We start from the raw sequence: 19,446 nt of genomic DNA, 5'->3' as shown, positions 1-19,446 counted from the left end.
TATCTACAGATCCCTCCCTCAGAGTGCCTCAGTCCAATAGCTGGTTTTCCGGCATGGACTTAGCTGTAGCGAGAGAAACAGCTGAGAAGCTAGCAGGTGCAGGAAGCCAAGCGCGGTGGTGAAGACCTTTGTCCTCTCCCCCTGCAGCCGGAGAACGACTCTATACTCGACCGGGATGGGCTGAGCTCAGGTAAAGATTAAATTAAAAAAAAAATAAAAAGAAGGGGAGATAATTTTATGTATTCCATTCTTCATCTGGTCTCCGAGCCTCGGCATGCCGATCCGATGTCCATTCCCACATCCGGGAGAGCTTGGGGAATCGTGGAAGCTTGGGTTGAGCAGCCTTTTGACTTGGCCTCGCTCACAGGCTTTGCTCAGATGCCGTGTGGTAGGCCGTGTCGGTGTTTGCTCACGTTTCTGCCGTGAAACAATGTCTGATGTCTATTCGCGCTTGCACGCCCCTGTGGACACTCAGTAGGGCGCCTACCTGGATCGCGTATTGGGCATCTAAATTTTGGGTGTCCGTAATGCGCACTTATTGAACAGAGCTTGCTTTTGGGCACCCTATCTAAGCTTGTTTGTGTGGACGCACAGTCGGGCATACAATTGTCAGACACTTTTGGAAGCATGCTGCTAGTGGGTGTTTATCCATGGCGCTGGTAGCAAAGAAGTCTAAGCCCTTTGTGTTGCTTGCTATATTCAGGCATCTCAGCCTAGCGTCCCCCCTGTCATCGCTGTTTGGAGACTTGGGAAGAATTGTCTCAAGCTGATTTTGCTGAGCCCGGCAGCTTCCCAGTATGATACAGGAATGGGACCAGAGGGGGGACCTGTCAGAGGTTTCACCTGATTTGGGGGCTCCCCTAACTTGTTCGTCAGCAGGGGAAGGCAACTCAGTGGACGCAGGACCAACGTCCCCTGGTTTTGATATGGATCCTTCTGCCCTTCTTAGGTGGAATTTTTTCAAGGACTGCAGTTCTTTTTTTCAGGCATAGTCAGCGGAGCTGGCCAAACCTAAAATTGCAGACTGCGGATCCCCACACTCACGGTGCCACAGATAAGCATCGGACTACATCTGTGCCTGCTTCGGGTCATGCTGATAGGGAACCAGATGGCACGGATGATGAAAGCGATCCTTACTCCTGGAAGGATGGGGAAAATTCTCTGGGATTGGAGCCATATAAGAACAATGTTATGTTTCTTTCATAGAGATGAATTGCTGGCTCTGATCTCCCAAACAATGAAGATGCTGGGTGTTCCAGGTGCAGATTCCATATCTGAGCCAAAGAAGAATCCCATTTTAGTTTCTTTGCGTAAAGCATTATGGATGCTTTTCAAGAATTGATTGATCTTGAATGAGGCGCCCCAGAAGCTAATTTTAAAGCAGGGATGAGCCTTGGAAGACTAAATGAATTCTTTGCTTCCGTGTTTACTAATGAGGATATTGGGGAGATACCAGTTTGGGAGATGGTTTTCAGGGGTGATGAGTCAGACGAACTGAACCAAATCACTGTGAACCTGGAAGATGTAGTAGGCCAGATTGACAAACTAAAGAGTAGCAAATCACCTGGACTGGATGGTATGCATCCTAGGGTACTGAAGGAACTCAAAAATGAAATTTCTGATCTATTAGTTAAAATTTGTAACCTATCATTAAAATCATCCATTTTACCTGAAGACTGGAGGGTGGCCAATGTAACCCCAACATTTTAAAAAGGCTCCAGGGGGGATCCGGGTAACTATAGACCAGTGAGCCTGACTTCAGTGCCGGGAAAAATAGTGGAAACTATTCTCAAGATCAAAATCGTAGAGCACATAGAAAGACATGATTTAATGGGACACAGTCAACATGGATTTACCCAAAGGAAGTCTTACCTAACAAATCTGCTTCATTTTTTTTGAAGGGGTTAATAAACATGTGGATAAAGGTGAACCGGTAGATGTAGTGTGTTTGGATTTTCAGAAGGCGTTTGACAAAGTCCCTCATGAGAGGCTTCTACGAAAACTAAAAAGTCATGGGATAGGAGGCGATGTCCTTTTGTGGATTACAAACTGGTTAAAAGACAGGAAACAGAGAGTAGGATTAAATGGTCAATTTTCTCAGTGGAAAAGGGTAAACAGTGGAGTGCCTCAGGGATCTGTACTTGGACCGGTGCTTTTCAATCTACCTTATAAATGGGCCATGACCGACGGCCCGCACATGCGCAGTAGAGCACAGCTCTACTGCGCATGTGCGGGCAAGGACGTCGGTCTTAGCCAGCGTAAAAAATAAAAAAAACATGGCGTCGGGCGGCGACGGCAGCGAACGACGACGAGGAGCAGCGGCGGCCAGTAGCGAGGGAGGGAGGAGGGAGGGAGGGAAGGACTGAGTGGGAGGGACGGATGGACTGAGTGGGAGGGACGGATGGACTGAGTGAGAGGGAGGGAGGGACTGAGTGAGGGGGAGGGAGGGACTGAGTGAGGGGGAGGGAGGGATTGAGTGAGAGAGGGAGGGACTGAGTGAGAGAGAGGGAGGGAGGGAGGGGGAGGGACTGAGTGGGAGGGAGGGACTGAGGGAGGGACAGAGTGGGAGGGAGGGAGGGACTGAGTGGGGGGGAGGGACTGAGGGAGGGACAGAGGGGGAGGGGGGAAGAGGGAGGGGAGAGGGAGAATGAGGGAGAGGTGAGAAGACAGGGATGGTTGAGTAAGTGGAAGGGTAAGAAGTTGTGGAGCAGAGAAAAGGGAGTGGAGGAGGGCTGAGGGAGAGGGGATGGGATGGGATTGAGACAGGGTGGGGAGTGACTGAGGGAAGGGGGAGAGAGGTGGGAGTGACTGAGGGAAGGGGGAGGGAGGTGAGAGGGGAAGGAGGCAGTGGGAGACAGAGAGTGAGTAAGACTGAGGGGTGGGAAGGGGGTGAGTGACTGAGGGGAAGGGGGAATGAGGGAGAAAAAGTGTAGAAGGGTGCTGTTTTCGAAAATGGACCGAAAACAAAAATGTAATGTAGCCCGTTGTGACGGGCTTAACGGCTTGTATATTTATAAATGATCTGGAAAGGAATACGATGAGTGAGGTTATCAAATTTGCGGATGATACAAAATTATTCAGAGTACTTAAATCACAAGCGGACTGTGATACATTACAGGAGGACCTTGTGAGACTGGAAGATTGGGCATCCAAATGGCAGATGAAATTTAATGTGGACAAGTGCAAGGTGATGTATATAGAGAAAAATAACCCTTGTTGTAGTTACAAAATGTTAGGTTCCATATTAGGAGCTACCACCCAGGAAAAAGATCTAGGCATCATAGTGGATAATACTTTAAAATTGTCGGCTCAGTGTGCTGCGGCAGTCAAAAAAGCAAACAGAATGTTAGGAATTATTAGAAAGGGAATGGTGAATAAAACGGAAAATGTCATAATGCCTCTGTATCGCTCCATGGTGAGACCCCACCTTGAATACTGTGTACAATTCTGGTTGCTGCATCTCAAAAAAGATATAATTGTGATGGAGAAGGTACAGAGAAGGGCAACCAAAATGATAAAGGGGATGGAAGAGCTCCACTATGAGGAAAGGCTGAAGAGGTTAAGGCTGTTCAGCTTGGAGAAGAGACGGCTGAGGGGGGATATGATAGAGGTGTTTAAAATCATGAGAGGTCTTGAACGAGTAGATGTGAATAATAGACTTAGTTTTTGGGTACTTGCCAGGTTCTTATGGCCTGGATTGGCCACTGTTGGAAACAGGATGCTGGGCTTGATAGACCCTTGGTCTGACCCAGTATGGCATTTTCTTATGTTCTTATGGTTATTTACACTTTCGAATAATAGAAGGACTAGGGGGCACTCCATGAAGTTAGCAAGTAGCACATTTAAGACTAATCGGAGAAAATTCTTTTTCACTCAACGCACAATAAAGCTCTGGAGTTTGTTGCCAGAGGATGTGGTTAGTGCAGTTAGTGTAGCTGGGTTCAAAAAAGGTTTGGATAAGTTCTTGGAGGAGAAGTCTATTAACGTCTATTAATCAAATTTACTTAGGGAATAGCCACTGCTATTAATTGCACCAGTAGCATCGGATCTTCTTAGTGTTTGGGTAATTGCCAGGTTCTTGTGGCCTGGATTGGCCTCTGTTGGAAACAGGAAGCTGGGCTTGATGGACCCTTGGTCTGACCCAGCATGGAATTTTCTTATATTCTTATGTTCTTATTTAGTCTCCGTATTGGACTTGGAGAAGAGTCTATACGAGAATAGTAATTGTATATGGCCCGATGTTCTCTTCTGTTGTTTAATTATCTTCTGGTTGGTTATTGTATGATTTGTCTGTTTCATTAGTTTGGATCTTTTGTCTTGGCTTCGGTATGTTATCTGATATGTGGACCTATTGTCTTTTTCCTGTAAAATGTGCAAAGTTTAAACAGTATATAAAGAATGCAAAGCAAACCCTATAGAAGCATCCTCAGTAACAGCACCATAAAAACTGAACCTACTCCTAACAGCCAGATTACATGGATATTTACAGGTTTTTAAAAGCATCCATTAAAATCTGTACCTTTTAAGTTTGTGGGGGTTTGGTTTTGGGTTTTGTTTTTTTTTAATAATCAAAATCTGCAAATTTTTTGGCAGGGCATTCCATATCACTGGTGCAACCTGAGAGTAAACCTTTACAGGTTTTCATGTGTTTCATCTCCTTCATAGTAGTCGGAGAGTAGCATCTTATGTAAATCACAGATGCCTCTTATTGAAAGATTGCCTAAAATTCTGGATTCATAAGATGGCACCCCTCCCATACAAAGGTTTAAAACTCATAATGGCTACTTTAAATAGACTGCAGGACGATTCAGAACCAATATCAAGAAGTATTTCTTCATGGAGAGGGTGATGAATGGCTGGCATGCCCTTCCAGAGGAGATAGGGGGAACAAAAACAGTGAAGGAATTCAAAGGGCATATGAGAAACACTGTGGATCCCTAAAACGCATGGGAGTAGCTTGCATGTGTGGTGGTTGCTACCCTTAACAAATAAGCCTTGATACTGTTGTTTCGGTTCCAGCATTGCTCTCTGCTTCCATGGCAAGGGTTAAAGGAAATTGAATTCAAACAGCATCCAATGAATGTCCTGACTTTTTCGTTCTGGGAAACTGATAAGCATGCACAGTGTGGCAGATGCTGGCATAAGCTTGCTGGGCAGACTGGGTGGGTCATTTGCTCCTTTTCTGCCGTCATTTCTGTTTTTATGTTAAGTGGGGTTATGCTCTGTCACCAGTAGGTGGAGGCAGAGAACTTCTTCCCTATTTCTGACCTCAGCCTTATATATTCTGGGACAAGCCGTTAAGCCCGTTAAAACGGGCAACCCTCGCCCCCTCACTCTCCCTCCCTCTCACCCCTCCCCTCACTCTCCCTCTCACCCCTCCCCTCACTCTCTCTCCCTCCCCTCACTCTCCCTCCCTCTCACCCCTCCCCTCTCCCTCTCACCCCTCCCCTCACTCTCCTTCCCTCCCCCCTACTCTCCCTCCTCCCCTCTCACTCCCTCCTCTCCCCTCCCCCTCACTCTCTCCTCCCTCACCACCGGGTTCGCTGCTTCTCGCCGCCGCTGCTACTGCTCGATGCCGCCGCTGCCCCTCGCCGATACCGCCGCCGCCACTGCACCTTGCCGATGCCGCCGCTCCTCGCTGATGCTGCCGCCACCGCTGCCCCTCGCCGATGCCGCCGCCACTGCCCCTTGCCGATGCCGCCGCTTCTGCAGCCGCCATGTTATCAAGCAGCTGACGCTCTGCTGTGACCGACGTGCTCGCACATGCGCAGTAGAGTTGCTCTCTACGGCGCATTTGTGGCACGTCGGTCAACCTTCATTTATTAGGTTGATAGGGTATTAAGTCAGTGTTGCCAGCTAGGTGGTGGCTGCGCTGGGATAGCAGAATGAAAAAAAGGAAAGGGAAAGAAGCAGTGGCAAAGAGCCAACAGGTAAAGCTGTTCTTCCCTTCTGAAGTCAAATTCCCATTTGGGGCCTGGCTGTATTATATTCAATGCCTACATAGTGCTGGGTGAGAGAGAGAGAGAAAGCTGGAGGAGAAGTGCCTTGAAACCCCCCACCCCCTGCAGATAGTGGCAGAAATGTTTCATTTGTAGGAAGCGCAAGCAAAGGTCAATAGTGGGCTCCTGTGTTTGGTGCGATACCCCAGAGAGAAGCAAGTATGACTGGGAGTATTAGAGCTGGGAATCCAGATCGGTGAGGTAGACATGAAAGGCATGTTGCAGGAAGAGCTAACACCGGCACAGCGGGAAGCTTAAGGAGCAACAACCCGGGAGAGGTGCCCAGGCTGGGGCATAGACACTGACACAGAATATGAGGTAGGTCTCATTCCAGTGAACAGTGAAGGCAGCGAGTGAGGTAGAAATAGATTTCTTCAGGGCATACAGGGAAATGAAAGGTAAGGCAGTTATTAAAAGCAGAGGCTCTAGATCAATCCCATGCAGCCCTGAGGAGAAATTGGCAGGAGCTAAAAGATCCCAACTGGGGAAGGAGATATATCGCGCCCCAGATGTTTCACCAAAGCTTGGAGTTCTCAGAGCCTGAGCATGGAGGACTTGAGACATCTGCAGGGCTCAGGAATGGACTCACAAGGGAAGGTGATCTGCAGGAAAATGATGATGCTGAGGTTAGGCTTTTTAGAAAGAGGAGCTGGTTTCACTCATAGCTAAAGTGGAACAGTCATTGGACCTAACCAAGGAAGATAAGGGTCATGGGGACCCAATCCTCGTCAGCAATAGGAAACCAGCCAGAGCCTTTTCCCCTCAGTCAGCCATCAGAGAAATGATGATGGCAGAATGGGAGAACCCAGCATAGCCCTAAGGGTCAGGAATACGATAGGTAAATGTATATCCACTACAGCAAAAGGAGATAGAACAATTATTTAAAGTTCCAAAAATGGATGCTTCAGTCACAGCAGTGACCAGGAAAACCATGATTCCGGTAGAAGGGGGCACTGCTGACAGGGATGCCAGGACCATAAGATAGTCTTTCCTAAAGAAGTTCTTTAAATTAGCCAGCTTATTTCTGCAGGTGGCAATATGTGGTGCATATATAGCTAGAGCAATGGTGAAGTAGCTACAGCAAGTGCATGTAAGTAACGATGAAGGAGAGGTGATGCAGATTCAGAAGTTGCCAAAGTAGAATTGGGAGCAATGTTTGTAGTGGACATGTAGTATAATTTAATTAGGACCTTGTCCAAGCAAGTGGCCACAGTTATTGCAAGAAGATCCCTCCCAGGTTCGTTTAAGCAGTCTACCTTTTAAAGGTTGCTTATTGTTTGGGAAAGACCTAGAAAATCCCAAACCTCAGACTACTAGGACATCGGGGACAGGGAAGAGGGCAGCAGCAAGAACCTTTAAGGGTTGCCCCAAAAAGACAAGGCAATATAGGCCAGTTATGGGGTCATACCCACAAGGGGAGTGGTCCCAATTTAGGCCACATTTTTGGGGTAGCCAGAGGGGAAACAGAAAAGAGAGTCTCCCGAAGTGCGGGAGCTCTGAGGTTCCAAAGGAGTATTTGTGTGTCTACGTCTCACTTCCTCCAGTAGGTGGCTGTTTATTGAGATTGTAAGAGGAGTGGATCTATATTATGAAGGACAGATGGGTCCTAGAGATTGTTCAACAGGGTTATGCCCTCGAGTTGTCCAAGTTGAGCACTGGGATGAACTTATCCAAGATTCATTTTCAGCTTTCCCAATTCCTGGTATATCTAGGAGCATGCTTCAATGTGAAGTTAAGGAAGGTCTTCCTGTCTAAGGAAAGGATCTCAAAATTGCAGAGACAAGTGAAGAAATTGGTAGCAAGCAGACAGTTCAAGGCGAGGGCCTATCTCTGCAGGTTCAGGGATCAGTGGCCACTGCCATAGATCTGGTTCCCTGGGCGAGGGTACACATACACAAATCTTTTGCAAAAGGCTATAGTAGCACAGTGGTCCCTGCAGCTCATAACTACAAGAAGAGATTTGGCCTACCAGCAGAGGTCAGGAGGGAGCCTCCAGTGGTGATTAGACGATGCCATTTTGTTAGTGGGAATAAGTCTGGATCCGCCAAAGTGGGTGATATGGTGACTACTGCCAGCCTGGTGGGCTGGGGGGGGGGGGGGGTGCTCATTGCAAAGGGCAAATAGTGCAGGTCAGATGGTCAACAACACAAGCCTCCTGAATGCTAAACCATCTAGAGATGAGTCCAATCAGCCTGCCACTCAACAGCTTTCTCCCCGGGTTGAAGGGACAAACTGTAAGAGTGCTGTTGCACAATGCTATGGCAGTAGCAAATGTGAACAGGCAAGGGGGCACTTGGAGCCTACAGTTAGAGAAGCAAGAGGTCTGATGAGCTGGGCAGAGATCCACCTAGGTAGGACTGACGGAGAGTCATTGCAGGAATGGACCACAAGCAGAAGTCGATCTAAAAGGACTGAAAACGAGTCATATAGCAAGAACAGAAAACAAGCAGACTGTCCACCTAGAAGGACTGACGGCGAGTCATATAGTAGGAATGGAAAGCAAGCAGATGGACTATCTCAGTTGTTAGAAGCTGGATCCAGGAGAATGGGAGCTGTCCAATGAGATATTTGCGAGCATGGGGTGGTGGGGGGGAGGGGGGCAGCCCAAACTGGGACCTGATGACTACCCGTCAAAAGGCCAAGACATTTTTCAGCTGAGCCTGAGAAAAAGGTTCAGAAGGACTAGATGTACTGATTCAGCTATTGCTGATGGACAAACTGTGTTACGTTTTCCCACCTTGGCCAGTGATTTCAAGGACCTTGTGCAGACCACAATGGCTAGGTCATTCTGGTAGTGCTGGATTAGCCCAGGCATCAGTAGTTCATAGAGTTGGTAAAACTGAGTAGGAAAAGGCTGCTCAGACTAGCAGACATCAGGGGCCTTCTCTGCCAGGGCCTGACACTGATGAAAGATCCATGACCTTATTTATTTACAGCTTTCCTATTGAAAAGTCAAAACAGAAATAATGGCTGCTCAGACACAGTAGTCTCAACCCTTTCGAGAGTGGAAGCTGTTTGTTACTTGGTGCAGGGAGAAAGATGTTGCTTTGTTCAAGTCGCAGGTGCAACTGATTCTAAACATCCTGCAGGAAGGCCGAGACAAGGGCTTGGCATTAAACTCATTGAAAGGTTGGGTAGAAGCATTATAGGCTGAGTCTGCAAGCAAGAGAGGAGGCAACATTTGACAGAAAACTTTAGAAGCCATGGAGGCCTCATCCCACCTAGAGTAGGCACTACTTGGGCATAAGAAAATGCCATACTGGGTCAGACCAAGGGTCCATCAAGCCCAGCATTTCTGTGTCCATCAGTGGCCAATCCAAGTCATGTCCCACTTGTCTAGACTGATGTGCAGGAAAGAGGAAGGTGAAATTTAAATTTATCAGTTAATTTCCTTTTCTTGAGTCTTGACAAACCAGTCCAGAACCTTTCCCAAGGAAGTAACTAGTTGGGAAAACTCTGTTTTGGTTTTTTTCTCGCTTGCTTTGAAACATGGAAAGGGAGGAGGATTTAATTAACGTAGAGTTTGGAAAAGTCTCCCTCTATCAGCGGCAAACTAAAAAAAAAAAGCCCATTTTTTCTTCTCAGAGAAAGGAGGAAGGGGCTATAAAGAAGTAAGAACAGAAGGTACTCTTCCTGATCTGGATATCTCAACTTATTTTCATTTTTTTCTCTATCTTTTCTTTTAATTTGGCCATTTTCAACTCCTGTTGACAAATGTAGTGGATAAAAGAGGAGCAAAGTGCAGTAGTAGAGGGAAAAGAAGATAGGGCATAGGCTACTGACTTAATACCCTGCTATCCCAGAATATAGAGGTTGCTGATGTCAGAACAAAAGGAAATATTCTGCCTCCAAATACTGGTGAGCGAGCGTAATCCTGCTGGTCTGTCGGGACTTGGAAAGAAATGAACTGGTAAGTTCATTTGCCTCCCTTCGCTCATTTTTCCTCCATGTCCTGACTGCCTTCCCTGCTTCTCAGCTCTTCCAGATACTCTTCTTGTCCACCTGGGAATGCTAATCTTTTTGCTTGCAATTTTCCGCCCCCTCTTTTGAAAACCAGATTTGTTTCCCTTTTGTTTTCTATTTTAACCCAGATTTGTTGCCTTTCTAATGGATCCTTTTATTTTAGCCCATAAAGATCTCACTCTGCCAGCAGCTCCTTAAGGACTCGCCCCCACATCTTCCTAAAGTGAAGGACTTTGACTTTCGTGTGATCCCTCTCTGCTTTGCTGGGTATATTTAAATGAGAGCATTGGTGAAGTTTAGATATCCCCGTCTGGCTGATTTCCCTGTTGATAAACACCAGGCCCAATAGTGCCCCTTCCCTCATGGGTTCTATTACCGTCTGCCTTGAATGTGTGTAACTTTCCTCTCTCTCTCGGTCCTGTACAGGCTTGTGCATCTCTGTGGTCAGTGCTCCGGTGCCTGCCTCTCCTTGTCCTGTGTGTGACGCATTCTCTGTTGGCTGCTCCTGGATATAACTTTCCTCATACAGGTGAGAGCATGCACTGGTCTGAAAGTGTTTGGTCATGGGTAGGAGGATGGATCTGATGTTTGTTACAGCCTTCCTTGATGGCCAGAGTCCCATTCTCTTCCTGGATCAATCTGTGTGCCAGTGGTCGGCTAAGAGCGGTGTTATCCTCTGGACAGTGCAGGATGACAGGGTTATTAATCTGTGTACCTGGGTGGGGAAGGGAGGCTTGGGGTGGGGTCAGTGTGGGTAAACAGAGCGTTGTTATCCTGTGGACAGTGCAGGAAGACAGGGTTATCAGTCTTTGTGATGGGGAGCAGACTTGTGCAATCCCCAGAGGGCCACGTTATTCTTGGGGAAGTGCTTTGACAGCACAGAGCCATAAAATGGTGAGGCCAGCAGCCACTTCTGCACATGTTCTAGGAACCAATGAGAAGAGTCATAACTTCTTCATTGATGAATCCGAGCATCAGGGCATGCTGAATGGGACGGTGTCCCTCCCCTACCTCCTAAATCTCTGTTCCCTGTACGCACCCAGATCAGTCCAGACTCCTGGGTTTATGCATCCCTGCCATCCCTTCAGGAATGAAAATTAGCAGGTAAGATCCAATTTTCCTACAGCTGCCGAACGAGGCGATCTCCTTCCATTCATGTTCCATGAATCCCCGATAGTTGCTGAACGGAGCGGTCTTCCTCGCTCCATGAAATGATGTATCCTTCCAACCCATGAATCCGTGGGACCTGCTGAATGTGGCTGTCGCCCTTCCTAGCCATGGAAGATTACCGTCTTGCTCTGAACTAGAACTGCCTCTTTCTGTGAGTGTCAGTGCTGTTAAGCAAGAAACAAAATGTTTGTGTGGCTGGATGCAATACTGTGTTAACAGGTGCTCCTTAAGGTGTATCTACATAGAAATATGATGGCAGAAAAGCAATGTTGGGGCATATCTAGTCTGCCCATCTATATTCCCTACCACTTCCTCAGAAATCCTCTGGCTCTCCCATGCCTTCTTGAATTCAGATACTGTCTTTGTCTCCACCACCTCTATGGGGAGGCTGTTCTGTGCATCCAACACCCTTTCTGTAAAGAAATATTTCCTAAGATTACTCCTGAGTCTCCTCCCTTTCACCCTCATCCCATGATCCCTCGTTCTAGAGTCTTCTTTCCATTGAAAGAGGCCCATCCTGTGCATGGAAACCTTTGAGATATTTGAATGTTTCTATCCTGTCTCCCCATATCTCACCTTTCCTCTAGGATGTTCATGTTTAGATCTTTAAATCTATCCCCATATGCTTTAGAACAAAGACCACTGATCATTTTAGCAGCCACCCTCTGGAGCGACTCCATCCTGTTTATATCCTTTGAAGGTGGGGTCTCCAGAACTGTACTCAGTATTCCAAGTGAGGTCTCACCAGGGACCTGTACAGGGGCAATGTCACCTCCCTTTTTTTGACTGACCATTCTTCTCCCATTGCTGCCAAGCTTCTTTCTGGCATTTGCCATCGTCTTATCCACCATTTTGGCCACCTGAATATCATCAGATACAATCTCCCTCAAATCCTGCTCTTCTTTCATTCTTTATAAAACCTCTTTATATGTGGACTATATAATGTTTACAATTATGGGAGCTCTCTGGAAGCTATTTTGGAGGAGATGGAAGTCTATGGAAAAGTTTCTGGCTTTAAAGTAAATATGGACAAATTGGAAATCCTGGGAATATTTCTGCCAGCACATGAGGCTCAGTTACTAAGGAGTGTTTCCCTTTAGATGGGATAGGGAAAAATTTAGATATTTAGGTGTTAATGTGGGTTCAGATTTTAGAGATCTTTTTCTCCTTATTCACCTCTTTCCAGGGTGACTAAGTCTATTTCATATCAAACCAAAAGAGAAGGGAGGCAGGGGCATACTGAATATCCTGATATATTACATGCTGTTTCAGTTGATAGCTGTAGTAGACTGTCATGTCCAAGAGGATAGAAAACAGTCCTTCGAGCGATACGCCGGACCTAGCATCACACAGCGGGACCCCCCCTCAAACGGGGCTTCCCAGGGACACGGCGCCCCCTAGTCTAGACCCAGCTTTTATCTCCTGGGTGGAATTCTTCAAAGGTTTGCATACCTTCATCCACATGCAACTGGGGCCTCCTACAATGCAGTCACAGGCACCACCAGAGGACCTCAACATGTCAGGACCCTCTATGCCCAGGGAAGTGATCCCACCGCCCAGAAGCCCCACCTTCGGGGACACAGACATCTCAGATGAGGAGTCAGAACTCCTGGAGGAAGGGGAACTCCCTCCGGGGACAGAACCCCATCGAACCATGAGACTCTTCTTCACCAAGGACGAACTTCCCGACCTGGTCACGCACAGCTTGAAAGAGTTTGCCATCCCGGGCACAAGCGCCTCGGGGGAACCTAAGCCAAACCCACTTTTGGAGGGACTTCGTCAGACCTCCCGCCATTTCCCACTATTACAAGCCGTCCAGCAACTAATCGACCTGGAATGGGAGGCCCTAGAAACCACGTTCAAAGGGGGCTGGGCTCTGGCAGCCATGTAAACTCTGGACCCCGCCGCCAAAGATATCCTGGCATGTCTGAAAGTGGATGCCATGGTCTGCGAGGTCTCGAAGCGCATTACTATCCCAGTGGAGGGAGGAGCAGCACTCAAGGATGCTCAAGACAGACATCTGGAATCTATCCTCAAACAGTCCTTTGACATCTCCGCTATGTCTTTTTCAGATCACGGCCTGCTGTGCCATGGTGACACATGCCTGCTTAGCGCAGACCAGGAACAACACTCCTGGGGAAGCTCTGGAACTAGCCGTATCATTCCTCGCGGACGCCGATTTGGATCTGGTATGCCCGGCAGCTAGAGGAGTCTCATCCGCCGTGGAAGCCAGAAGACAAATCTGGCTCCGAAACTGGTCAGCCGACGCATCCTCCAAAACTAGACTCTCACAAGGATGCCTTTCAAGGGAGCACTCCTGTTCGGGAGCGAACTAGAGAAACTAGCCAACAAGTGGGGCGAGTCCCCACTGCCGCGGCTACCAGAGGACAGGAATAAGAGAAACCAGCGATCCTTCCCCCGGACCTCCAGAGGCAGAGGATCACAGCGCTTCAACCCATATAGAAGCTCATATTAAGCGGCCCGTCCCACAGGCCGGAGCCAGTCCTTTCGGAACAAGCACAATAAAAGCCACCTCGGGCCCGGGCCCCAGCCGCACCCCAAAATGAAGATCAGCTGACCCATCCACAGGGAGAAGCCATAGGGGGCAGACTGGCCCTATTCTACCAAAGATGGGTCGAGAGAACTTCGGACAAGTGGGTCCTATCCATCATTCAAGAGGGATATTACCTGGATTTCCACCACCTCCCTCCGGACAAGTTTGTGGAATCTCCCTGCCATGACCCTTCCAAGAGAATGGCAGTGGAAGCTACACTGACCAGATTACTAGCCTTAGAGGCTATAACACTGGTGCCTCCACAACAAATAAATACTGGCCATTATTCCATCTATTTTATCGTTCCCAAGAAGGAAGGAACGTTCAGACCTATCCTGGACCTCAAGGCGATCAACCATTACCTGAAGATTCCCCACTTCCGCATGGAAACCCTACACTTGGTAATAAGGGCGATACAACCGGGAGAGTTCTTTACCTCCCTGGATCTGTCTGAAGCCTACCTACACATTCCTATCCATCAAGAGCATCAGCGTTTTCTACGCTTCTCGATCCTGCACAGTCACTACCAGTTCCGGGCACTATCTTTCGTGTTAGCCACTGTACCCCGGATGTTCACCAAGATCATAGTGGTGGTGGCAGCAACACTGAGGAAGGAAGGAATCCGTGTGCACCCTTATCTAGACAATTGGCTGATCAGAACGAAATCCCCAGAGGAAAGCCACCAGGCAACCAACAGAGTCAAAACTCTACTGGAGAGCCTCGGGTGGGTTGTCAACACAAACTAGAGCTGCCGGCAGCCTTCCCAATCTCTAGAATACCTGGGAGTTCGGTTCGACACCAAACAAGACAAGGTCATCCTGACACCGACAAGGAGATCAAAACTGATGACCCAGTTACGAACCCTGTTGAGCGAACTTCGCCCCACAGCATGGGATTACCTACAGGTTCTCGGCCTCATGGCATCCACACTGGAAGTAGTCCCATGGGCACGGGCTCACTTGAGACCTCTACAATGCTCACTACTATCATGATGGCATCCACTTTCCCAGAACTACACTGTACGGCTTCAGCTCCCAGACAGAGTTCGGGCCCAACTACGATGGTGGCTACAAGAAGCCCATCTGAGCCAGGGAACGAGACTATCCTCACCAACCTGGATCCTATTCACCACGGATGCCAGCCTTCCAGGATGGGGAGCACACTGCCAGGCGCTAACTGCGCCTGGCAAAGAAAAGTCAGGATGGAATATCAATCGCCTAGAAGCCCGGGCAGTCAGACTAGCCTGCCTAAGGTTTGGTCACAGACTCCGAGGCAAAGCGGTCAGAGTAATGTCTGACAACACCACAACAGTGGCCTACATCAACCGTCAGGGAGGAACCAGAAGCCAACAGGTGTCTCTGGAAATAGACCCCTAATGTCATGGGCGGAAGTGAATCTTCAAGAGATCTCAGCCATCCACATTGCCGGGAAAGACAATGTTGCAGTGGACTACCTCAGCAGAGAGAGTCTAGATCCAGGAGAATGGAAACTGTCAACCACAGTATTCCAGTTGATAGTAAACCGTTGGGGAACAGCAACCATGGACCTCCTGGCAAGCCGGTCCATCGCCCAGGTACCCAGTTTCTTCAGCTGCAGGCGAGAACCCCAGTCCCAGGGAATCGATGCCCTGGCCACAGGAGACTCTGTTATATGCCTTCCTGCCATGGCCCCTATTGGGCTCGATCATCCACAAGATAGAACACCATAGGGGCCAGTACTTCTAGTGGCCCCGGACTGGCCAAGAAGACCATGGAACGCAGACATGCGAAGACTGCTGGCCCCTCTGCCGCTACCTCCACACAGAGACCTGCTTCAACAGGGACCGATCTTCCACGAGGATCCAGCTCTATTCTCTCTTACGGTCTGGCCATTGAGAGGACTCGCCTAAGGAGGAGAGGATACTTGGGGGCAGTAATTGACACCCTACTCCGAGCACACAAGTTCTCCACATCCCTAACATATATAAGGATTTGGAGAGTATTCAAATCCTGGTGTGAGGACCACGACATCATACCACACTGAGTCAAAATTCCTGCGATTTTGGAATTACTACAGAAGGGACTGTCCCTTAACTCCATCAAGGTACAGGTGGCGGCCTTATCATGCTACGGAACCAAGAGCGAGAGCGGCAGCATAGCCTCTCACCCGGATGTCTCCCGCTTCCTGAAAGGAGTCAAGCACATCCGACCACCCCTAAAGTGGCCGGTGCCTCTTTGGAACCTCAAACTGGTCCTAGATTTCCTAGCAGGAACCTCCTTCAGACCTCTCCGCGGCCTGTCTCTCCATTAACACTGAAGACAGCCTTCCTGCTGGCAGTCTGTTCAGCTCGTCGTATATCCGAGCTACAAGCACTGTCCTGCCGGGAACCGTTCCTCAGACTCATCCCGGGAACCATCCAGTTTCGCATAGTTCCGTCATTTCTCCCCAAAGTGGTGTCTCACTTCCATCTCAACCAAATCATCTCGCTACCATCACCAGACGAGCATAAGAATTCGGAAGAGGCTCAAAGTCTACAACATCTCAATGTCGGCAGGCTCCTAGTCCGATACCTGGAAAGGTCGGAATCCGTACGAAAGATGGTCCACCTATTCGTTGTTCACAGCAGGAAGAAACAAGGGGAAGCGGCCTCGCGGGCAACCATAGCCCGCTGGATCAAAGAAGTCATCAAGGCGGCCTACATGGAAGCAGGCAAGCCACTGCCTTTACAAGTCAAGGCCCCATTCTACGAGAGCCCAGGCAGTGTCCTGGGTGGAAACCAAGATGCTGTCACCCGCCGAGATCTGTAGGGTGACGACGACATGGTCCTCCATCCACACCTTCTCCAGGTTTTACCGCCTGGATATTCAGGCTCGGGAGGACACAGCAATTGCAAGGGCAGTACTAAGTGGGCCACGGGCAGCCTCCCACCCGGTTCGGGAGTAGCTTTTATACATTCCATTGGTCCTGAGTCCATCTGCTACATGCTAGGAAATGGAGAAATTACTTACCTGATAATTTCGTTTTCCTTAGTGTAGACATATGGACTCAGCATCCCACCCACGGCTGCCGTTATTCATGGAATTCTCAGGGGACATCCCTGGGAGCGAGTGAATCAAGGGTAAGCCATGCTTTCCTTCATCTAGGACACCCATCCTACCGGGTGTCGACATTTCCCGGTTGAGGGCACTGGCGGTCTCCAGCTATAGCCAATTCAACCAGTTCAAATTAATCGTTAACCAAGTTATAAAGTTAATCAAGTTATTCAAATCAGTCAGTCACACATATATCCACAATGTTTTTCGAGGAGAATACTGAGGAGCTGAACTTCCTGCAGGGGTATATGTACTAGGGCTGACGTCAGATTGAAATCTGACTCCGTCTCCCATCTGCTATCAGGAGCACACTATACCCATTGGTCCTGAGTCCATCTGTCTACACTAAGGAAAACGAAATTATCAGGTAAGTAATTTCTCCAATTGATATGATCATCTCTCTGGGACAAGCTTATGATTATGGTAAAAGGGCAGGGGGAGGGTGGTGGGGGTATATTTCTAAATTTCTATGTATACAGAAAAATAGATGCCAATACTACCAGGATGTTTGAATGTGGATGTTTGATCCTACTTTCGCTATCCCATTACACTTTTCTTTTTTTTTTTTTTAATTTATTACAACACATCCAAGAACTGCATCTGGAAATGTTTGTTTTCATGTGCTGCTAGCAGCTGTTGCTACAAGTTAGGAGGTGCAGAGGCGGGGAAGCTTTCTGTAACCCTGCTGGCTGAAGACGCTTTCAGTTATTTCTGTAAATCATTGCCATTCCTTGTTTCCACTCACCGAGCACTGTGCCACGTCCCCAGAAGAGTGCTCAGACCACTGCAGCCAAGATTACATGGTGCAAGGCTCTCCTTCACGGACCGTGGGCGTCCAGATCACTGGCCAGGTCCACTCTATCATCGCATCCTCAGATATCATTGTCTGCATTATTTCTTCTTTCCTGTTCCATTGATTTGCTCAAAGTGAATTACAACACAAAACAGAAATTATTACACACACTAATTCCAAGCCCTCCAGTCTAGGGCTGGTCAGCACTGAAGGAGTTTGGAGCTGAGACGAACCCTTACCAGTTTGTGAACACCATGCTGATGTCAGACAATGTATTGCTATTACCATATAGTGTCCCATGTGATGGGTCTGAGCTCCAGGCATCCCGCAGTGTAATTGCTCAGCCTTTCCCTGTACGTACCTGGATCAGTCCAGACTCCTGGGTTTTTGCCTCCCCACCAGCAGATGGAGACAGAGAAGTTTTGAGTGACTCTGCTCTATACCCTGAGGTGTCACCTACAGCCGTCAGTATTTCTCTGTCTCCAGCAGATAGTGGATGTGCAAAACCCTAGTCTGTAGTTAGAAAAAAAAAAAAAAGGAGAAAAGAGACAGGACACAGTTGTGAGGGATAGGATAGTGAGGTGTTCCTAGTAGTCTTTGTTTAAAAAAAAAAAAAAAAAAAAAAGAGCGTGAAGAGGATTTTCTCGACCCTCCCAGGAGGTTGGCAGGTCCCGTTGGGGCCACCCCCTGGTATTCGAGGTGGTGGGTGTTAGGGGTTGAGAACCCTGTTACCCTGTGTTCCCGACTGCGTTTGAGGTGATACCAGGAGCCCGGCTCACTTACCCCCCGAGGACAGGACCCGAGACTACACTTTCCAGGTTTGATAAGCTCTTTCTTTTTTTTTTTTTTTTTATCTGCCAGGCTTGATTCTCCGCTCCTGCCGACACTGCTTCCACTGACGCAGGCTTGTTTCTCCAGCGCTGCTTTGCACCACCACGGGCTTGCTCCCTTTTTCAGCCGGCCGTTTCCCAGAGCCTGTCGGTCATGCCGCGTGGTCTGGGAGGTTTCAAGTCGCACAAGGAGCCTGCAGGGCTCGGGCGACCGCGGCTTACCTCGCTGGAGCCGTTCCCGCTGAGTGCGGGAATGGACGCCATTTTGTCAGCATTTCGCGCGGCGACATAGACCGCAGAGAGGGAAGGGCATTCCCTCCCTTCCTTTACCCCTGCAGCGGGCAGCCTCGGGGGGGGGGGGGGTCGAGGGGGGGGCGTGCTGCTGGAAGGACTAACGTTGCCGGCAGGGGAGAGCCCCAGGGAGGGCTTCAGACTCCTTCTCTTCTTTTCCTTCAGATTTTATTCTGCTGCTGCATAAAGCTTTTAAGGTGAGGAGGTCAGCAAAAAGGCAGACGGAAAATAACGCGGTTCCTCATGGCCAAGCTCAGCATGCGGGACCCTAAGAGGCCCAAGCTTTTGGAGGGGGAAGGGGGCCAGAAGGCTAAGCGCCCCCTTCGGACCGCCTCATCCCGCCCGGTGGTGGATTCCTCCTCTGAGGTTTTTTTTTTAATTTTCAAACATGTTTACAATAGTATAACAAACGTATATATATCTTGCTAGAGAAATACAGCACAATCTTTAAGCAATACAAATCTCTCATTAGTTGCATTGTACCTAGATAAAGGAAATATTGAGGAGGACAGAAATAACAGAGCGAATCAATCGAAGGAAAAAACTTAAACTTATTGGAAAAAAATCATCCGGCTTAGAACATGCAACATCTCTCTAATGCGATCCCCAATTGTGTCACTTCTGGGTTTGAGACTCCTAAAAAGTTCTTAAATGTTCTTTCTCAAAGAAAACATAATTAGTATTATAATTTATGAAACGTTTACAAGGATAACGTAATATAAATTTCGCTCCTAACTACTTTTCTCAGCATTAGAAAATGTTTCCTTTTTATTTG

The 19,446-nt window shown here is 48.3% G+C and overlaps 1 protein-coding gene across 1 annotated transcript in view; it reads left to right on the top strand.

Annotated features, from left to right (window-relative positions):
- LOC115073750 overlaps nt 1-19,446 on the top strand; it is a 51,789-nt gene that overhangs the window by 12,823 nt on the left and 19,520 nt on the right. The window contains exon 3 of the mRNA XM_029572887.1: nt 10,389-10,491. The gene's annotated coding sequence lies outside the window, so the exon portion shown is untranslated. The remainder of the gene's footprint in view (nt 1-10,388; nt 10,492-19,446) is intronic.

Source organism: Rhinatrema bivittatum, chromosome 1, assembly GCF_901001135.1.
Source record: "Rhinatrema bivittatum chromosome 1, aRhiBiv1.1, whole genome shotgun sequence".
In the NCBI taxonomy this organism is placed as follows: Eukaryota; Metazoa; Chordata; class Amphibia; order Gymnophiona; family Rhinatrematidae; genus Rhinatrema; species Rhinatrema bivittatum.
The sequence above is the reverse complement of the archived record's forward strand: the minus strand, read 5'-3'. Positions and strand labels throughout refer to the sequence as shown.